The sequence below is a fragment of the Heterocephalus glaber genome, unplaced genomic scaffold (assembly GCF_053883595.1).
Source record: "Heterocephalus glaber isolate CG9 unplaced genomic scaffold, H.glaber_assembly_v1.0 deba00001447, whole genome shotgun sequence".
Classification (NCBI taxonomy): domain Eukaryota; kingdom Metazoa; phylum Chordata; class Mammalia; order Rodentia; family Bathyergidae; genus Heterocephalus; species Heterocephalus glaber.
This window is the reverse complement of record NW_028258299.1, coordinates 10,092,825-10,111,499: the sequence shown is the minus strand read 5'-3', so window position 1 is coordinate 10,111,499 and position 18,675 is coordinate 10,092,825. Positions and strand designations below refer to the sequence as shown.

Below are 18,675 nucleotides of genomic sequence, written 5' to 3'. Positions count from 1 at the left end.
CTTTCAGTGCCCACTTGAGTTAGTGGAGAGGCGGGCGGGGGGCTCTCCATGAGTTGTATCTTCCTGTCCTCACCTCACTGTGGGATCAGCTCCTCCACCCCGGGCTTGCAGACAGTGTGCAACTCACACACAGTCACCACGCTGGTAGCAGAGCTGACGTTCACACAAGTCACTCTCACTTTAGAGATGGAGCTTGTACTTGCTGCACTGTTGAGCTGCTCGATATCAAAACTGATACTGGCTTATAAATGCCTCCCTTGGAATTTGAGCTCCATCATTGTCTGACATCGCACTATAGAAAGATTGAGGCCCCAGGGATGAGATATGGTAGCCCAGGCTGCTTGGTAAATGGCGGGTGAATGTGGGCAGCCTTCTCCCCTCTCTGGGCTATGGGACTGTGCCTAGGGCTGGGCTGCTGGGAGACCAGTTGTGAAACCCTAGAGAAAGCAGCTGAAGAGTAGAGGCAGAGGTGGAACCTAGCATCTCCTCAGTCCCAGTAACAAGGCAGGGAGCCCCTCACCCAGCTCCTCTTAGCAGCAGCAGGTGACATCTGACCACAGAGGGGTGTTCCTGGCTAGGAAGGATAATCATGAACGGCAATGTCTGCCTCCCTTTTGACTTTCAGTGCCTGCCATTATGGGGCAAAGGAAAACACAGACAGCCCTAAATGCCACCACTGGCCTTGCAGGTCCAACACAGAGGTCTCTAGAGAGAGCAGCCTTGCTCTTCCTGTTGGTATGTGGCATCAGACACCAGAGGGCCAGGGACCCAAGTAGGTCAGAAGAAGAGGAAACCTCAAACCAGAGCCCTTCCTGGTAGTGCCAGGCAGAGGTTGTGAGTGGGCTCAGAAGGCAGACAGTTGTGGGTTCTGGTCCTCCACCACTGCTGTCTGTCTGACCTTGGTCAGGTTATGCAATGACTATCAGTCTCCTAATTCATGCAATGTAGATAATAATGATACCGGCCTGGTAAGTCTGCATGTGGAGCCAGCAGGTGAAGGTGAAGGTCTGTCACCTAGGAAATCTACAAGAACTACATGTTCTTGCTCAAACCTGAGCTAACTACTGGGTGGGGAGGCTCAATCCCTTCCTCTTGTGCCTTACCCAGTTCTTCTGAATTTTCAAGCAGTTGGCCACGCTGAATACTTCTGGGTATGGGGGGCACAGTGTAACCTGGGGCATAATGCTTGGTGTATCTTAAATCTCTATAATCCTGGGTCCTAACAACAACCTCGAATTGCTGATTCCTAACAGCAGTGGTGGTGGTGATGGTGATGACATCTTGTGCCACTTACTGGACACTCATTGTATGCAGGTTTTGTGTTAGACACCACACACACACACACACACACACACACACACACACACACACACACGCACTGTTGCTAACATGCACATGGTCCTCTGGGACATGCACTAATACCCCGGCTGAGGAGGAAGCTCAGGCTGTAGGGGTGAGCAGATTAGGCTACTGACCTGCGGCTCTACAGAGGCCCTGAGGAAGTCCCCTGCTTCCAGGGCTGCCCGCATCTGGCTACAGTTCTTCCTGCAGGCTGGCACTCCCACAGGAGGCTCACCTTCAGTCCCCACCGCCACCCTGGGAGGGGGGGCCTTTGTGACCAGACCCACATTCCAAGCGAGGTCACCTGGAGCCCTCATTACTGTAGAGACGCTGCGAGTCTTAAGATCAAATGAAAGGCAGCTCTTGGGCTGCCACTTGGTGCAGAGCTTTTTGCAGAGGCGAAAAATATGTGCAAACAAAACCAACAGCTTTCTTTATGTTCCCCAAAGTTGCTAAAAATGCCTGTGGGTTTGCACACAAGCAGACGCTGTGCTCACAGCGCTGGGTGGCTTCTGTCTTCTTGGCTCAGCAAGAGGAGACCTGGCAGGTATTTCTCACATCTTTGTGAAACACATTCATCAGACAAGGGGAGGAATTCCAAGGTAGTTCCAGGGTGTGGATCTCTGCCAACTCCTCTTTTATTTGTTGTTAAGTCAGGAGAAAAAAAGAAAAAAGAAAGATACCTCATAGTTGAGCCCATGATCTGCAAGGTAGCTGTTGTGGGGAAACACACGCTCCTCGAACCAGCCCTGTGCCCAAATTTGAACTCTCTGACCCAGAAGCCTTTGACCTTGGCCATGTGGCTTAGCCCCTCTGAGCTAACCTCAGCCTGCCCGTCTGTACACAGGCACAGCAGTACCTTCTGCAGAAACCTAAGCTCCAAGAGGTGAGCGGTTTTTGTTCTCTTTTCCTATATTCCAGTGCCTAAATTAGTTCCTAACACATCAAGTGTCTTAGATAAGTGAGTGAACGAATGAATGATTTGCTATTTTGCAGGGCTGTTGAAAGGTTAAAACAAGACCACAGAAGTGAAAATGATCCTGTAAATTGCTATAAAAATACGAGGACTTATGATGATCACAGAACCCGGTCTGGGTTCTATTAATGCAATGTGTCCTATTGCTTTGTGGGCTTTCTTATGTCTGATACAAGCGATATAAGACCTAGTCCTTCCTCCATATGCTCACTGTTCGGTAGGAAGATACGCAAGTAAATCAAGCACTAAAATAGGGCAGAGGTGAGCACGGTGCTGGGAACCACAGGAGAGAGTGACTAACCCACGTCACCAGAGGTGGGGCAGGGCGCTTTCTGGAAGAGGTGTTCTGGGACAGTCCCGATGTCAAATCTATCATCAGACTCTTGCCAGCAAAGTTAGGCCCTCAGGGCCACTGGGCTTCCATGCCACCCTGTCTAGCACTCATGTCTTTTCCTCTTGTTGCTCCATGGCATGGGATTTCTCATCTGAGTCATTACAGTGCTGGCAAACCCAGCCCTAATTAAAGATGACCCTTCACCTACTCTGCCACCACACCTGTGTGTGACCATAGCCTGAGAAGACAGTTGCACACTAACTGTCACCTGGCAAGCCACCGTGTTATTTCTTCTGTGTTCACTCCCCAATCCTAATGATTTCAAACTTCTCCCTTTGGAGTTCCTTCAAAACTCCAACAACTCCTTCCTCATGGTCACTTCCAGCTCAAGACCTTGCTTCCCATCTTACTGAGGAGATAGCAGCTATAAGAAGAGCAATTCCATGTGTTGCTCCCACCGCCTGCCATGTTGGGGTGAAGAAAGCAGGCCACGCTGTGCCTGAGAGTAGACATTCTTTCAGGAGAAGTCTGGAGTAAGGACAGTCCTGTGGAAATCGAGGAGAGAAGGAGGGAGCATTTACCACAGAAGAGTCCAGTGCGCCCCTCCGTTTCCTCCCTGGGCACGTGGTGGCTGAGGCTGGCAATGGAGAGCCTGGTAGACTGCAGTGATTAGCTGATCAAGGGAAAGCACAGTGGATGTGGGCAGGGCAGAGCCCATGGTGAGTGTGAGAGGCCACACCTGTGCGGCCTCGGTCCACATAGTGGCGTGACTTAGAAGGCCATCATTGCTGAGAGGGACGTGAAGCACAGCACTTCCTGGAAGAAGTGGTTTGTGCAGCCCAGACCAACTGCTGTGACCACAGGACCCTTCATTTGCTCCTTTTTCACTTCACTTCTTTGTGCACACATGGGAGGCTGGCGAAGGCTCTCCGCTGGGCACCCAGGGAGGCACACATGGGGAAGAGGCAGTTTCCTTCATGATGGCTAGACAAGGGCAACAAAAAACCATTCCCTTGTTACTTGACTATGCAGCGGGTTGCTGGAAGCAAACCCATCCCACCCACCCATTGACAGTAAGCACGAATTCCGGTGAGTCCTGTGGCACAGTGTGTGTGTGTGTGTGTGTGTGTGTGTGTGTGACTGAGAAAAATGCCAAGTGTGTCAGGATCTGGGTGAAGATGGGGAAAAGAAGCAGCAGAGTGAAGCAGAACCTGTGGGGCAAGGTGTGCCATTAAAGAACAACCAGGAAGGGCCTTTCTGGGCATGTGGTCTGGAGCAGAGGTGTGACAGGAAGTGGAAATGAGGGTCCCACCTCCCAGGAACAGAGGGGCCCTTGTGGTGACCTCAGCTTTTATGATTCTGATTGTGATGGGAGCCGAGGAAGGTTTTGGAACACAAGAAGTGACTTGATCTGATTCATGTTTAAGAGGGATTTTTTCCTGGGGACTGTAGAGAATAGTGAAGGGAGATCGAGCCAGAAGCAGGGCCCTGATGTGCAGATGTAGCAGTAATCCAGGTGTGGGTAAAGCAAATCCAACTTGGTGGCAGAGATGGCAGGAAGTGGTCAATGCTGAGTGTGTCCACAAGAGAACCAATTGTGTTTGCTGACAGATAGGAAAGGGGTGTGAAAAGTGTGGGAGCAAAGAATGACTCCAAGATTCTGAACCTCAGCAAATGGAAAGATTGAGCCACCACTCGCTGAGAAGGGAAAGTCAGCAAGAAGAGGAATGTGGAGTGCTGGGTGAAGCAGGAGTCAGGGAACTGTTTCAGTGTAGTAAATCGAGATGTGTGATGGGGGCCATACCCAGGTGCTGAGCAGGCAGGAGAGCCGAAGTGGACACGGCCATAGGCATCCATGGTCTGTAAGTGATTCCTCTGCCAGGAGCCCCTTGAGCACCCAGAGGAGAGCGGACCAGAAGGAGGGTTCTTCAGGGCTAGGGTTGGGAACATTGGGACGAGCCAGCCAAGGAGACTGAGCAGCAGTCGATGAGTTAGGAGGGGACCGAGGGACTGTTGTCCTGAAAGCGAGGACAGAAGGGGCTTCACGGAGGAGGGAGAGAGCATGGTGTCAAATGCTGCCACCTTGTTCTTCAGCATCGAGACTGAGACTCGACCATTGGACTTAGGTAAGGAGTCACTGTCACTTCAACAAGAGCAGTTTCGGAGGTGGGGTGGTGGGCAAAAGCCTGAGCAAGGGAACTCCAAGGACAGAGGGAGGAGAGGCTGTGTGGAGGAGCTTGGCTGTAAAGAGGAACAAAGAAACAGAGTGAGAGAGGGAGGAGGATGTGGGCTCCGTGGACGGGCGAGTGTGTGTGTGTGTGTGTGTGTGTGTGTGTGACAATGATAGAAATTACCAAGTCTTAGAGGCAAACATTGGGGTCTTGGGCAGATGAGCAGGCATGGGGTCTGCAGGTGTCCGCTGGGCATGGAACACACCCATCATACTGGAAGAGCACACGGTAGAGGGGCCTCCGAGTCAGGGAGGTGTGTCTCCAGTGCCCAGCTCAGTGGCATAAGACCTGCAGTTCCATGGCACCAGTTATGTGTCGGGCTCTGCTCTTTCCATCTATTCACTTCAAATGGTCATGACCACCATGGAGGGAGACTTCGCGATGCGTCATTTTACATAGTACTGAGGCACAATGATGACACTAACAGTGGTATCCAGCATCCCAGGAACAGTATGTGTCACAGCCTGGTGGATGACCACCCGCCCGTGGATGGTGAGTGGACAGACTAAGAGGGGCTACCCCATTTTGTGAGCCAGGGCTGGACATCCTAACTGGTTTCTCCTTCTGAGACTGCTGCTCATTTGCAAAGCATTTTCAGTCTTCACTGAGTCAGTACCAGGAGGGAGGGTAAGCTGGTGCTGAGCATCCATGTGGGGCTGTGGCGAAGCCTGCAAGGGTGACCCCCCGACTGTGCTCACGGTTCCCCACGGGGAACTGCCAAGGCATTCCATGTTTGCTCTTTAGGACACCGGTAGGATGCGGAGTCCCCCAAGGGCCATGCTCTCCAGTCTTCTTGGGGAGATAATGGGAAGGAGGGAGGAAGAGATCAGGGCAGCTGCAGGCCTTGTTCTGCTGCTTGCCAGCTCAGAGGCTGTGAACAAGTCACTTCCATCCCCTGGGCCTCAGCTGCAGAATGCATGAGAGGCTGCACACAGCTCACTTCCCAGACCACACGTTGCACCAGCACACACTTCTGAGTGCACTGCATGCAGGAGAGTGCAGAGCCAGGGGTGGGACAGCCAGCACACAGGAAAGGACGCTGCCCCTGGCTCCACAGAGACTGCAGTCTGCGGAAGGGTCCACAGTGACACAAGCTTGGGAGAACATCCCAGGGTATTTGGAGGGAAGCTTTTCCTGGACACATTTATAATTTTTGTGAAATCTGACCAAGGTTTTGGAACTGTCTCAACCCACGGAGGCAGATCCTCAGCATTTAGCATGCCTCAGTGGCCCTGTATCTTAATGGCCTTTGACTTTCCCTTCCCAGGCACTCTGGGGTGGCTACAGAGATGCTGGGTATGGAGGGACCCTTCAGCCCTCACACTATAGGGCTCCTGTTTAATGCTACTGTCCCCCTTGCCGTGGTGTTATTAACCCTTTCAGTGCCAGAAACCTGGAGGTCAGAGGCTAGTAACTTGTACACATTGCCAGGTAGTGTAGCGCTGACGCAGACTCAGGTTGCCTGGCCCCAGGCAACATGCACGCATCTAATTCTAGTCCAAGCTTAAGGACTGGGCTGGGGCTTTCAACCTGAGCACTGTGTGCATTGGGGCTCAGGTCTTCGTACATTTTTGGATGTTTAGCAGCCTCTCTGGCCTCCATTCGCCAGATGCCAGAGCACAGTGCACTTCCCATGTGCACCGTTACGACCACCCCAACTGTCTCCAGACAGGGGCTCCCCACCAGGCCACTCCTGCCTGAGTGTGGTCTCTCTGAACTCACCGTCCTCTCCTGAGAAGCTGGCCAGGTGAGAGAACTCAGGTGCTCCATGACTTAGTGGGGCAGGTAGCAATTTTATTTATATGTACTTTTATGCTAAACTATATATGTTTGATTGTATCCAAGATAAGAGGGTAATCTCTACCACTCTCTCTTTCACTATAGACTGATGGCAGAATGTGGGCATGATTCTAGACGAGTGTTATTGATAAACACGTGTTAAATATGATTGGCGAGAGAGAGGAGCAGTCGGGACGTCTGAAGAGCGCACTGCTGGCTGGTGTGGGGTTTATGTCAGGTCACTGGGAGAGCCGAGGCGGGATCCAGGCTAGAAGGCACGAAGGATGAATCTGTAATTTCAGTGCCCCTCCAGCCCCACCTCCTCTATGAAATGTTCTGTTCCACTTCTTGGAAATCTTTCTGTCCTTGCTCTTATCCTTTGTTCTTCCTTCCTTCCCTTTTCCTCAGTTAAGCTTTGGATGATGGTTCAAGCTATGTTTGCCTTTTGCTCTGGAAGCTCCTTCTTTCAATTGAGGCCTTAGTCCATGGGGCCCATCCTGATCTCTAAGGCAAGGTGACCAGTAGGACATCTCAGTTTTGCTAGGAATGAATAAGTATCATAGAGAGAAGAGAGCTCCATTGTGCATGGTACACAAGAAGAGCTTGACAAACCTGAGGCGGTGCATCAGAGGAGTTGAGCATATGGGTCTCTGGAGGCCCCAGATCCCAGGTCCAGCAGGCATTTCATCTCCCTGCTCAGCAGCTGCAAGATCCGGGCAGGCATCGCCCCTTGGTGCCCTGCTTCCCATCCATTATGCTAGTGGGCCAACAGAATCTCCTGTGCAGAGTGGTTGCAGAGAACAAAAGAGCAGACACTGATGACCCAGAGCTCCTAGGACACTGCCTCCCTCTCACTCTCCACTGGAGGTCTGCACTCGGACCAACAGGAGACTCCCATGGACTCTCGCTCCTTGGGGCCGGGCCCTCCTTGATGGGTGCTGAAAGGACCAGGTTTGGATAGAGGAGTTGGGTGGCCTGGCAGGAGGCACTGATTCCTTCTCTGCTCCAATATGTTGCTGAGTGTTATTTGCACCATGATGATTAAGAGGTCAACAACCCCTAAGGCCTCTAGAGAGGAAAGAGGGGAGACAGGAAGTAGACAGCAGGCATAGTGTGCAGGGCCTGCCTGGAGGACGGGGTCCCCTCTGAGCTCGGCTGTCACATGAGGTGGAAAGGAGGGAGGAAGGAACAACAGCGCTGCTAGGAGAACAGTGCTTACAAGACAGTGAGTGTCTGCACACCGTTGCACCTGGTAGGGGAAGCTGTGGGTTTATTATCTTGACGATGGAAGATGAAGAACATGAAGATGATGCTACTCTTGTGAACAACAGTTATAAAGAGAGAGAAGGGGGGGGAGAGGGATAAGACAGGAGGCTGACAATGGGGCAGGGAGAATCGGGGTCAAGAGGGCTCTGTAGCATGAGATGCCACACACTGTGCGTGAGATCACACAGCCAGCACAGGGTCACATGTGTAGTGATCACAGTAGGCTCAGCATGGTACTAAGTGAGTGGAGTCAGCAGAGTTTCAAGTCGCCAGGTGGCTGAGTCACTGGACTGCTCTTCCAGGGGCCACAGTGGAATGTGGGAGGCTGACAGGGCATCAGGGACACCTGCCCGTGGGTCCCCACTTTGACACTGGACACAGTCACTCAGCTTTAGCTTTTTAAAAAGGACTCCTATGCAATCCTTGCCTTTCTGAGTCTGGTTTAGTTCTCTTCAGGGATGATCTCTGGTTCCACCCATTGTCCTGCACATGACATGATTTTGTTCTTCTTTATGGCCAAATAACACTTCTCATTTGAGAAATATGGGTAAAATAAGACATGGAAGTAGGAGGAAGACAGGAAAGAGGAAGGGGGGGAAGGAAGGGTAATGGGGGAATAGGTATGATCAAAAATATGCTACATGGGTGCATTAAAGTGCCACAAAGACACCCACTATTCTGTACAATTAATATGCATCAATACGTTTTTTAAAAAGGGAATTCTGGCAGCAGCCCGCAGAGCGGCTGTAAGAGCTGCCCCGAGGCAGTTTCTGCTGGTCCTGTCCCTGGCTCCTTTGGGGACTCCAGGACAGGGCAGTGTGCAGAAGTGGTTTGGCATAGCAGGGGCATTGTCAGGTTGCACACAGGAGGGGCCCGGCACTTCCCAGGGGGAGCGGGCTGCACAGGGTCTCGCCCCTCTCCAAGCCCAGCCCCCTGTGAACAGTGTGCCCTGGGCTCTGACTTGGGGCTCTGAGATGCCCAGTGCAGGCCCCTGAAGCACTTCCTGCCAAAGTGGGCAAGGCCAGGGGCAAGGAGACAGAATTACTAGTCCTGGACCTTCCCTGAACAGGGCAGCCCGATCAGCTGGGATCTGATGCTGAGCTTTTCCATTCTCTTCCTCCTCTTCCCTGCCATCTCCGCCCCAGAGTGTCTGCACAGAATACAGCATTATAACAAGAGAGTTTGAGTGGGGTTAGGTGGCACATGCCTGTAATCCCAGCACTCTGGGAGGCTGAGGCAGGAGGATCATAAATTCAAGCCTAGTCTGGGCAACTTGGTGACTCAGAGGGAACCTGTCTCAAAATAAAAAAGGGCTGAGAATGTAGCTCTGTGCAAAGGCCCTGGGTTTGATCCCCAGTAACAAATAAAAGGGGAGGGGTTGATTCCAACCTTTCCACTTGTGAGGGACAATGTGGGGAGGGGTGGGCTCAGGCAGCCCTTGTGGGGGCAGGAGGAGGCCTCCAGGGGCATGAAGACTTAGCCTCCTCTCTGGCCTTATACATCACCTTCACACACACCTGGATGACTATGCCCACTGCAGGCATTCACAGAATCCCATGGGCGAGTCCACCAGGCTTGGGGGCGGCAAGACAGGACACTGCACCAGAGAGGAAGCTGGGCCTGACATGGTTTCTGGATTTGCTCACTGCCCCCTGATGCAAGGCCCCTCCATGCTGGGCCCCACCTGGGCTCTCCTGCCTGCCCACAGCCCCCTGGCCTACTGGCTGACAGCCCTCACTCCCAGGAGGAACACCACCTGCCTTTCCCCTCACCTCTGGAAGGCTGGTCTTCAAGATCCTGCTCAGAACTCCCCCTTTCCTCTTTCTGGTCTCCTCTGCTACCCGACTTGGTAGCAATTCCACTGCCCTCTGCCAGACAGGACAGCATGACCAGGAAGCGCTGGCACTGCTGATCCTCATCCCAAGCCACGCCCTGCCCTGAGCACTGCCCACGTGGCATTCATTCTCCCACACGGCAGGGCAGGCCTATTACTATTCCATTCCACAGAGAAAACTGAGGCTTAGACGCTTAGACACCTCACCCAAGGCCCCAGAGCCAGGAAACAAGCAACAGTCCCACACGCAAGTCTTTCCAAGGCAGGGCTTGTCTCTTCACACACAGCGGGGCCCTGGCCCTGCCAGGCTCCCCTTGTCATCAGCCAGTCCCTGTGAGAAGCCCCACAGTGGCTTCTTTGGGGCTGGACTCAGGGCCAGGGCCTGGAACACCTTCTTTGGTCATCAGCTCACACATGTGTATGTGGACCTAGCTCGGAGCCAGACCCTGGGAGTCTCTCCTGGGCCTGGGTGTCCTTTGTGCCCATGCTGAGAGAAGCCCCTGATCTTGCAGCATTTGCTGGGGTTTAAGTGACTGACCACAGCGTGGGCAGAGCTGAGTCTGCGCCAGCGTCTGATACCTTCTTTACATATTGGTGCCGGGCACTGGGCTGGGCTCCAGGGGTGCAGGAGTAAGAAAGACAGGTGGGTGTCAGCCCCTCCAGGGCTTGCAGCTTGGGGTGGGGGATGGTCAAGGGCCAGACTCGTGGTGAGCACTGTAAGGGCCCATGAGTGCAGGACTCAGGATGTCAGGGTGGGTATGGAGCGACCAGTACTGAACCGTGGTGAAGCCAGTCCAGCCTTGAGGAGATCAGCAGGAAGGCGATGTCCCAGCACAGGGGACAGCCTGTGCAAAGGCCCAGGCGTGAAGAAGTGGGATGTGGTCAGGATGCCATGGCGATTAGCATGGCTGGAAACTTGAGTGTGCTGGGCTGGTGTTGCAAGACCCCTCAGACAGCCAAGCTTTGACCCTTTGACCAGGAGGTATTGCACAAGCCATGGCAGGACTCCTGCTCCCTCCATGAGGTGTCCGTGGGCTCCAGGCAGCTTTGAGGACAGTCTGGCACAGGGGGTGATGGCCTGCCTCTGTAGCCAGCAGGCTTGGGCTTCCTTCTTCATTCCCTCCAAGTGTGCTCAGCAAGCTGCTTACCTGCTTGTCACCAGGTCATAACTCTCATTAGTTTTATGATTAAAGCTGAGTCATAGCTGCCTCTCTCATGGTGACACTGAAGGCAGATGGGCCAGGGCCGGGATTGGAGAGCAACCCCTTCACCCCACGAAGCTGTGCAGGGGCCAAAGAATGAGATGCCTGTGGCTGTGCAGAGCACTCTGGCAGATGTGCCAGACACAGGACCCCGATGCTATGCAAATACTCCAGCCTGGGTGGGAAAGCTGCCTGTCAACTAGGCTCCCTCTTCCCCTTAAATGGCATTGTCTTTCTTGCAGAGAGCTTGCCCCTCAGCTTGGCTGTTCTGTTTTCTCTGAGAGATGCTGGACAGGTGCTGTATTGTGATTCTTTTCTGTGGTCCTTCCCGTCCAACACATTTTACTGCCCTCTCGGCCTGCTCTGAGCCCTAGGATGTTGATCCCTAAGCCTGGCATCCCCTGGGCTCCCTGATCCCCTCACTTCTCATCGCTCCTAACTAGGGCCAAAGGGGCTGCTCCAGCAGAGGAGAGGAGCGCAGAAGAGAGGCGAGGGTTCTGTCCATCTCCCCCGCCCCGGCCCCCAGTTCCTTCTTAGCCACCTGCAGGCCTGCAACCATAGATGGACAGAAAGATGGAGGTGCTTTTCTTCCCTTTCAGCCTCCTACAAAGCAGTTCTGCACTTCCTCTTCAGCCATGAAGGGCCTGGGCTTCTCCCTGTTGCTACTTCAGGCTACTCAACCTCTCGCTGATTTCTCTCACCTTTTCCTTGCCTCTAAATACAACCCTCATGTTAAATCCTTTGCAGCCAAACCCTTCTCATGCTGTTTGTTGCGGCTGTGATTCTGATCAGCTGTTTGCAGAGAGGGCCTGCACAGTTGCCCCGCTTCTCTCCTCCCTGCCTGCCTGTGACCTTAGTGACTTCTGAACTCTCGTCCCAGAAGGCCTGCCTGGTCTGGCTCCAGGAGGCTCTGGCTGTCTGGCAGGAGCTGCCGAGAGGCAAGGGGCCCAAGGCAGAGGAAGAGCCTTTGTATTTCTTTAGGGGAGAGCAATTTCTAGTTAGAATCAGCCCCAAGGGAGATCCTGAGGAGCTAGAGTACAGGTTCCTGCATTAGGTTAAAGCACCTCTGCCATGAAGCCTCTGCCAATCGCCAGTCACTCCATTCTGAATTAAATTTGTCCTTTCCTTTGTGTGCACAAAACCCTCACAGGGATATCACTATCACCATTGACCTCAGTGACCTTCTGTTCCCTTCCAGGGAGGTTTGATCCTAAGCCACCAGGCCCAGGGCTAGCCTGGCTGGAAAATGCACGTGGCCCAGAACGTATCATAGAGCATGAGATTAGTTGCTATCAGAAAGTCTAAAATCTGATCAGAAGAATGAGCTTGCGAAACCAGGAGGAAAAAGGAAACTGCCAAACATGTGCTGTGTGTTGGGCCCCTTTCCATGTAACACCTTCTCCAGTGCCCACTGCAGCCCAGGGAAGAGCATTCCTGTCCCCATGGCAGAGGAGCTGTGACCCAGCACGGGGCTCAGAGCCTGGGTTCACACTCAAGGCCCCTGATGAAGAAGCCAAGCCACCAGGAAGAGGTGAACAGCAGACAAAACTGTAACAATTGCGATTCATCAACAGATGAATGGATAGATAAAACCCGGTATATAAAGCAATGGCCATAAAGAAGGATAACTTTGAATCATTTGTAGGGAAAAGGGATGCATCTTGCATCCATGACGCTGCGTGAAATAAATGAGACACAGAAGGTTAAATATCACCATATTTCTTTTATATGAGAAACTCAGAACATAAAGAGCAAAATAAAAGGAACTGACAGATTGTGGAGACGGGAGAGGAATTTGGGGATGGTGGTAAGGAAGAGGGAGGGGAGAAGAAGGGGAAGAAGAAAGGATCAAGATGAGATGTGTATATGGACAATTCCCCATGATAAGTGTACTCATGATGGATCACAAACATACACCAATAAAAAAGACTCTAGCCTCGAACACTTGACAGGTGTCAACTGTTCCTGAGGCTGTGGCAGAGGAAGGAGGCTGCCTTAGAGTCTGCCCCATCGTTATTACCCATGGGTCTTTGCACATGGTGTGCAGCACCCACACAGCCTGAAGCCCACCTGCCCTTCCAAGACTCAGATGAGCACCTTTTCATGTCCTCTCGTATTTGCCTGAACAAATGCACACAGTTGCCTCGAACCTGCACACACTGCCGCTTCCTATAAAATGGTATCGTATTTGCAGCTAACCCCTGCACGTCTTCTTGTATACTTTAAATCCTCTCTGGATTATTTGCGATACCCAGCACAATGTAAGTGTGAGGTAAATATTTGTTTTACGCCATTGTTTAGAAGTTAATTGCAAGGAAAACGTCTGTACATGTTCAGATACATTTGTACAAATGGAGACTCAGAGAAGTAAGGCGAGTGGACCGTGAGTGATGTGCAGTGCCGGCCTTCGAACCTACCCTGCATCTGATCCTGGAGCTCTGTCTCATAAACCAAATGCCACTGCCTGCTCCAGAGTCAGATTCACAGAGCTCCACCTCTGTCAGTAGCACGATCTAGTTTACTTTTTTGTTTTCACATGCCTCAGTTTCTCCTCTGCTGTCCCTGCCTCTGATGCTAGCAGCAGCAGGCCTCATATATGCTCGTATGCGGTCTGCTCTGGGGGAGCAGAGGTCTAGCCTGGGTCATAGCCAGTCCCCAGGCTGGGTCCTCCTGAGCCTCCCTTCATCTCCTAGTCCAAATCCTCTATTGACCTGTGTGTCGCTTGACCCCTGGGCACATACATGGATCCACACGGCTCAGGAGGGTGAGCAGGTGACACAAAACTTGGCAGCTGCAGCTGAGCAAGGGTTTCAGAAAGGACTGTGGCTGGTTTCAGGTTTGATGAAAAACAAAAAAGAACTAAACCAAAACCCAAGCAGCCTGTCTGCCAGGAGGCTGGGAACACAGTCCAGGCCAAAGCCAGTGTGGGCCAAGAGGGAAATTACAGGCCTTAAACGGGAGAAAAGTCTGCAAAGCCTCACGGAGTGGTACTTGGCATGTTTGTTTGCATGCACATTTGTTTAGGTGGATGGATTTTCAATGTGTGTGTGTGTGTGTGTGTTTTTTTTTGGTACTGGGGATCGAACTCAGGTCCTTGCACTTGCGCAGCAGGTGGCGAAACCACTGAGCTAAATCCCCGGCCCAATGTGTATATTTTAAATTTTATTTTTATTGATTTGGCCTGAGACCCTTCTTAAAAACAGCCTATAAACTGATAATGGGGCAATTCTGTTTAGCTTATTTAAAGTCAGCAAGTATTTACTGACCACCTGCAAGGTGCCAGGCATTGTGGTAGTTGCTGGGCACCCAAGGCTGCAGAAGGGTTTGGCGTTATCTGGAGGTGGCTCAGTGTCGGCCACAGGAAGAGCTAGGTGCACAGAGCAAATCCCGGAGCCTCTTGGGGCCTGATCCTTTCACTGGGTATAGGTAGGCCATAAAGGAGGTGAGCCTTAGGTTTGGTGGGATAGGAAGTCAAGAAGGCCTTGCAGGTGGGCATAGGTGGAGGGGCCTCCTATACCAAGGGAAGCATCTTGGAGGTCACCTGAAGATCAAGGTGTGACTTGCCTGAGGTTACAGAGCTGGAAAGCGGCGGCTTGAGAAGTTAGGCTCGGGTGTCTGAGTCCTGTCTACGCAGAAAGATGCCTGAACACAAACTTGTGTGATGTGGCTGGAGGACAGTGTCCAGCCAAGGACCCTGGTCTGAGACCATGGCTTAGTTCTGAGATTTCTCCCTTGGGATGGTAGGCACCTTTGTGGACCTATGCTTTTCCCTTTAACAATGTAAATAAGTGCACCATTTAATTGATTTTTTTGTATCAAACGAGGATTTGTCATTTCCTACTTTGTCAAGACTGTGCTCAGCAAGGGGGATCTAAAGAATGATAAAACCATCTCATGAGTGGAGACAACTTCCAATAGAAAGTGCTTCCTGCTGTCCATAGTAGGTACCTAAGAAGCCTGGCTTGGCTATATAATGGCAGTGTGTTGGTTAGATGCTGCTCTCGTGCTGGGCTGCAGGATAGTTTGTGAGGTAACAAATCCCCCCAAACTGAGTTGTTCATCACTACACACATTTATTCTTTTCACTCAAAGGTTTGAGGATTGGCTGAGCAGCTTGGGCCCAGCTGTCAGCAGATAGGGCACTGGGTCAGGTGCCGATCTGTTCCTGTCATGCCATTTTAGGGGCAAGCTGAAAGGGAAGCAGCTTCTTCTTGCAGTAACGAGCAAGTGAGCAGAGAGAAGAGGCGCGGAAGCAGACCATGCCTGCCAAGGTATCCAGCCAGAACAGCCTGGCCGTCATTTCCACCCCAGTCCTGTAAGTCAATGGTCAAGCCCAGTATGGACAAGAAAATACCTGTGCCTGCTGTGAGGGCAAAGTCAAATGGCAAAGGTACAGCTCCAACATAGGGAGAGCATAGAGAATGGAGATGATGCTGGGATTCAGAGGTAGACTTGACTTCGGGTCGGAGTTGGCCTTTGCCTGCTTTTGGAAACTGGAGAAATCACTTCACCTTTCCCGGGTTCTTCACTGTCAAGTGTGCTACAAGAGGTTCTCCATCCTCATTTAATGAGGGCTGCCCTCCAGCCAGCTGCTGGGCTGGGAGCTTTACGAGATTCCTCATGTGAGGGAAGGAAGGGGGGAATCACTCTCCCATTTAATGGATGAAGAAACAGATTGATGGTGACACACGCCTGGCCAACCTCACATGGTGGCACGAGTTTCAGGCCTGGCCTGCCTCGCCACCTGTCCTGAAATTAACCAAGATGTGTGCACTGTCTGGCACAGAGCTGTGCTTGTGTCAGATGGATTTCTGTCCTGGGAATTCCCAGGGCTCTGGACTTTTACTTTCTGGTGAATTTCACCAGGGGTAAACAGCTGATGTGTCTGGCTGCCAACACCAAGTTTCAAAGTTCATTGTTGTTTGAGAAAACAAAAGGGTAGGACTATTATTAGCAGGGATCAGAGGGCGGTCACACCTCCCAGTCACAAGTCTCTGGAAAGAAGGACATTTGAAGCAACGCCTAGATGGCATTGGTGTGGCAACGTGCTTGGCGCGGGGCAGATTTCATAATTGCCGTGCTGTCAAATGACACCAAGGCCCCAGATACCTTTCTAGTCCGGGGCCAGCTGCTCTGATATCTTGGGGAAGGGCAGCTGGCAGCTTCTCTTTTGCAAGACTTGACTCAGCAGCACAGAAGATACTGCCAGAGCGAAACTTGGGGTCAGACAGCCCTGGTCTGAATGGTGGCTAGCACCTCAGAGTGGCACCTCTGGCAGGCTGCTCAGCCCTGGCCCCTGGCGGTGCTGTGCCCTCTGCCTGCTCACCTTGGGGGCCAGCCCTCTGCCTCAGTGCCACTTCATCCAGGAGGTCCTCCCTGACCCTCTTGGGCCAACACTTTGGATACCCTGGTTACCCTGCTGGCCCACTTGGTTCTCTACTACTGGCTCTCACTTGCCACTGAAATCCTACTTCCCTACTGCATATGTAGTGGGCACTCTAGGAGTGTTTAGTTATTGATTGAATTCAGTAAATTACTGATTGAATTCAGAAAGCTGTTGCTTTGTAAAGTTATTGTAGTGGATCTACTATCATCTGTGCTCTGGAAGCTGTTTGTCTCTATGTCCTTGCTGCTCAGAGTGGCTCCTGGATGAGTGACCATGCTGCGGGAGTTTGTAAGAAATGGAGCATCTCAAGCCCCCTCCCTTCCCAGACCCACTCAGTCACCTCTGCTCTGTAACCAGCTCTCATACCACTCAGGTGCACACTCAAATTTCAAGAAGCTGTGCTCAGAATGACTTGGGGGTGCTTTTCAAAGTCAGATCTAGAATCTTGCCTTGGGGTAGTCAAAGACTGCCATAGCCTCTAAAGTCAGTTTCCATCAGTGGAAGCAGCTGAGTTGTTTTAAGTATGCAGTTCCTAATGAGGCACTGCTTGGTTGGGCCTGTCCCTTAACACGTTGGACAAGGATACTCAATCTGTGATGCAATTGATTGTCTGAGTCCTGGCTCCAAGAGCATGCTGGGGGCCCAGGATCCCCAGCAGCAGGATCCACTGCGTCTCTAGTGGGGACAAGGGGATGGGCCAGGGCCTGATGTCTAATCACTACTCGTGTGTGTGAAGCAGCTGTGATGATCACCACTGGACATGGGAGGAGGTGGAGGTCCAGAGAGGTTAAGTCACTTGCCCAGGGTCGCATGGGTAGGAAAGAGGCAAGACGGGATGTTCCCTGTATGCTAGGTCAGCTCTTCCTGGGAAGCTGCTTGTCTAACCCTGACAGTGAAATCTCTGCCTGTGCATCCTCTTCATGTAGGATGAACTGCATTCTCTGAGGCATGAGCACTGGCCCTTTTTGGTCCTCTGGACCTCATCTCCTATGTATGGCCATGGCACCTGTTCTAGCCATGCCTTCCTGCTTTTTGTCCCTTGATCACACAAGCTGGTGCCTGCCTCAGGACCTTTGCTGTTCCTTCTGTGTACAGAGTCCCCCAGATCTCCAGTCTGCCTACTTCTCATCATTCAGAGCTCACTCACTTGTCACCTCTTCAGAGAGCCTTCCCCTGCCACCCTGGGGAAAGCAGCTCCCCCAGCCATGCCACTTCTGGTGGGATTTGCAGGCCAGTCTCTGAGTGTGGCCTGGCTTTTAAAGGACCCGCTCCCTAAATGCTGTGTGGTCCAGAAGCATTTCTTAGTGGTTTAACCCAGGTTGAATGAGGAGGGGCAACGGGTAGATTCAATAGGTATCGAGGGCCAGTGTATAAGAGCCTTTATTTATGTGACATTTAGTCCTCACAATTTCACAAATGTAGAAGCTTACATTGCCTACCCTCTGATAAGTGGTAGAGTTGAGAGCCAAGCCCAGTCTTCCCTGCTCCCAAACCCTAAGGTGTTTTCCCAGCTTCAACCTTTCCTTATAATCATGTGGGAACCAATTTTCCCAAAGTCACAAGGAGAATTAGAAGTTGTGCCAGATCAGGGCCAGCTCTCCGGCTCTGCTGATATCTTACCAGTGTCCTCCCTCGGCAATGACACAGAAAAGAAATGATTTCCAGGCTGGCTCCAGGAGACCCAGGCCTCTTACAAAGCAAGCTGAGAGGCCTGGGGATGTTCCGGTGTCTTCAGAAATGCTGCTGTCGGATTGAGGCTGGGCTACCTCCAGGGACAGGGACAAAATGCAGCTTCTGCCACTTGCCTGCCAATCTATCATTGTGCTTTCCATTTGCCTGAGAGTCTTTGTTGGTTAGATTAGACCCCATGACCTGGGCACTGGAGGAAAAAGAGATTATTTACAACTCAAACTATAGGAAAGGCATAATCAAGGAGCCAAGTGGCTTCCCTAGGATGCCAGACTGCTAAAGTCAAGGAGTCATAGGCTTGGAAAGGACCTTAGAAAACCTCCTCAGTTCATTTGAGCTGCTATAACAAAAATACCACCGAAAACAGAAACTTAGTGTTCCAGTTCCGGAGGCTGGAGGTCCAAGATCAAGGTGCCAGCAGTTGATCTCTGCTGAGGACCCTCTTTCTGGGTCATAGACAGCTGTCCTCTTGCTGCTGTAACCTCACTTGGTAGAAGGGGCGAGAGAGCTCTCTGGGGTTCCTTTTCTAAGGGCTGTGATCCCATTCATAAGGGCAATGATGACCTATCACCTCCCAAAGACCCACACCCTTGGGCCATTCCTGGGAGGTCAAGATTTAAGACATCCATCTTACAGA

At 51.9% G+C, this 18,675-nt stretch overlaps 1 long non-coding RNA gene across 1 annotated transcript; it reads right to left on the bottom strand.

Moving 5' to 3' along the window:
- Positions 1–414: 414 nt before the first annotated feature.
- Positions 415–9,850, bottom strand: LOC110346694 (uncharacterized). Its single transcript, XR_002390897.2, has 3 exons — positions 9,700–9,850; positions 7,274–7,439; positions 415–3,635 (listed from the first exon to the last, which is right to left on the bottom strand). It is a non-coding gene; the product is annotated as an uncharacterized LOC110346694 (long non-coding RNA).
- Positions 9,851–18,675: the final 8,825 nt, after the last annotated feature.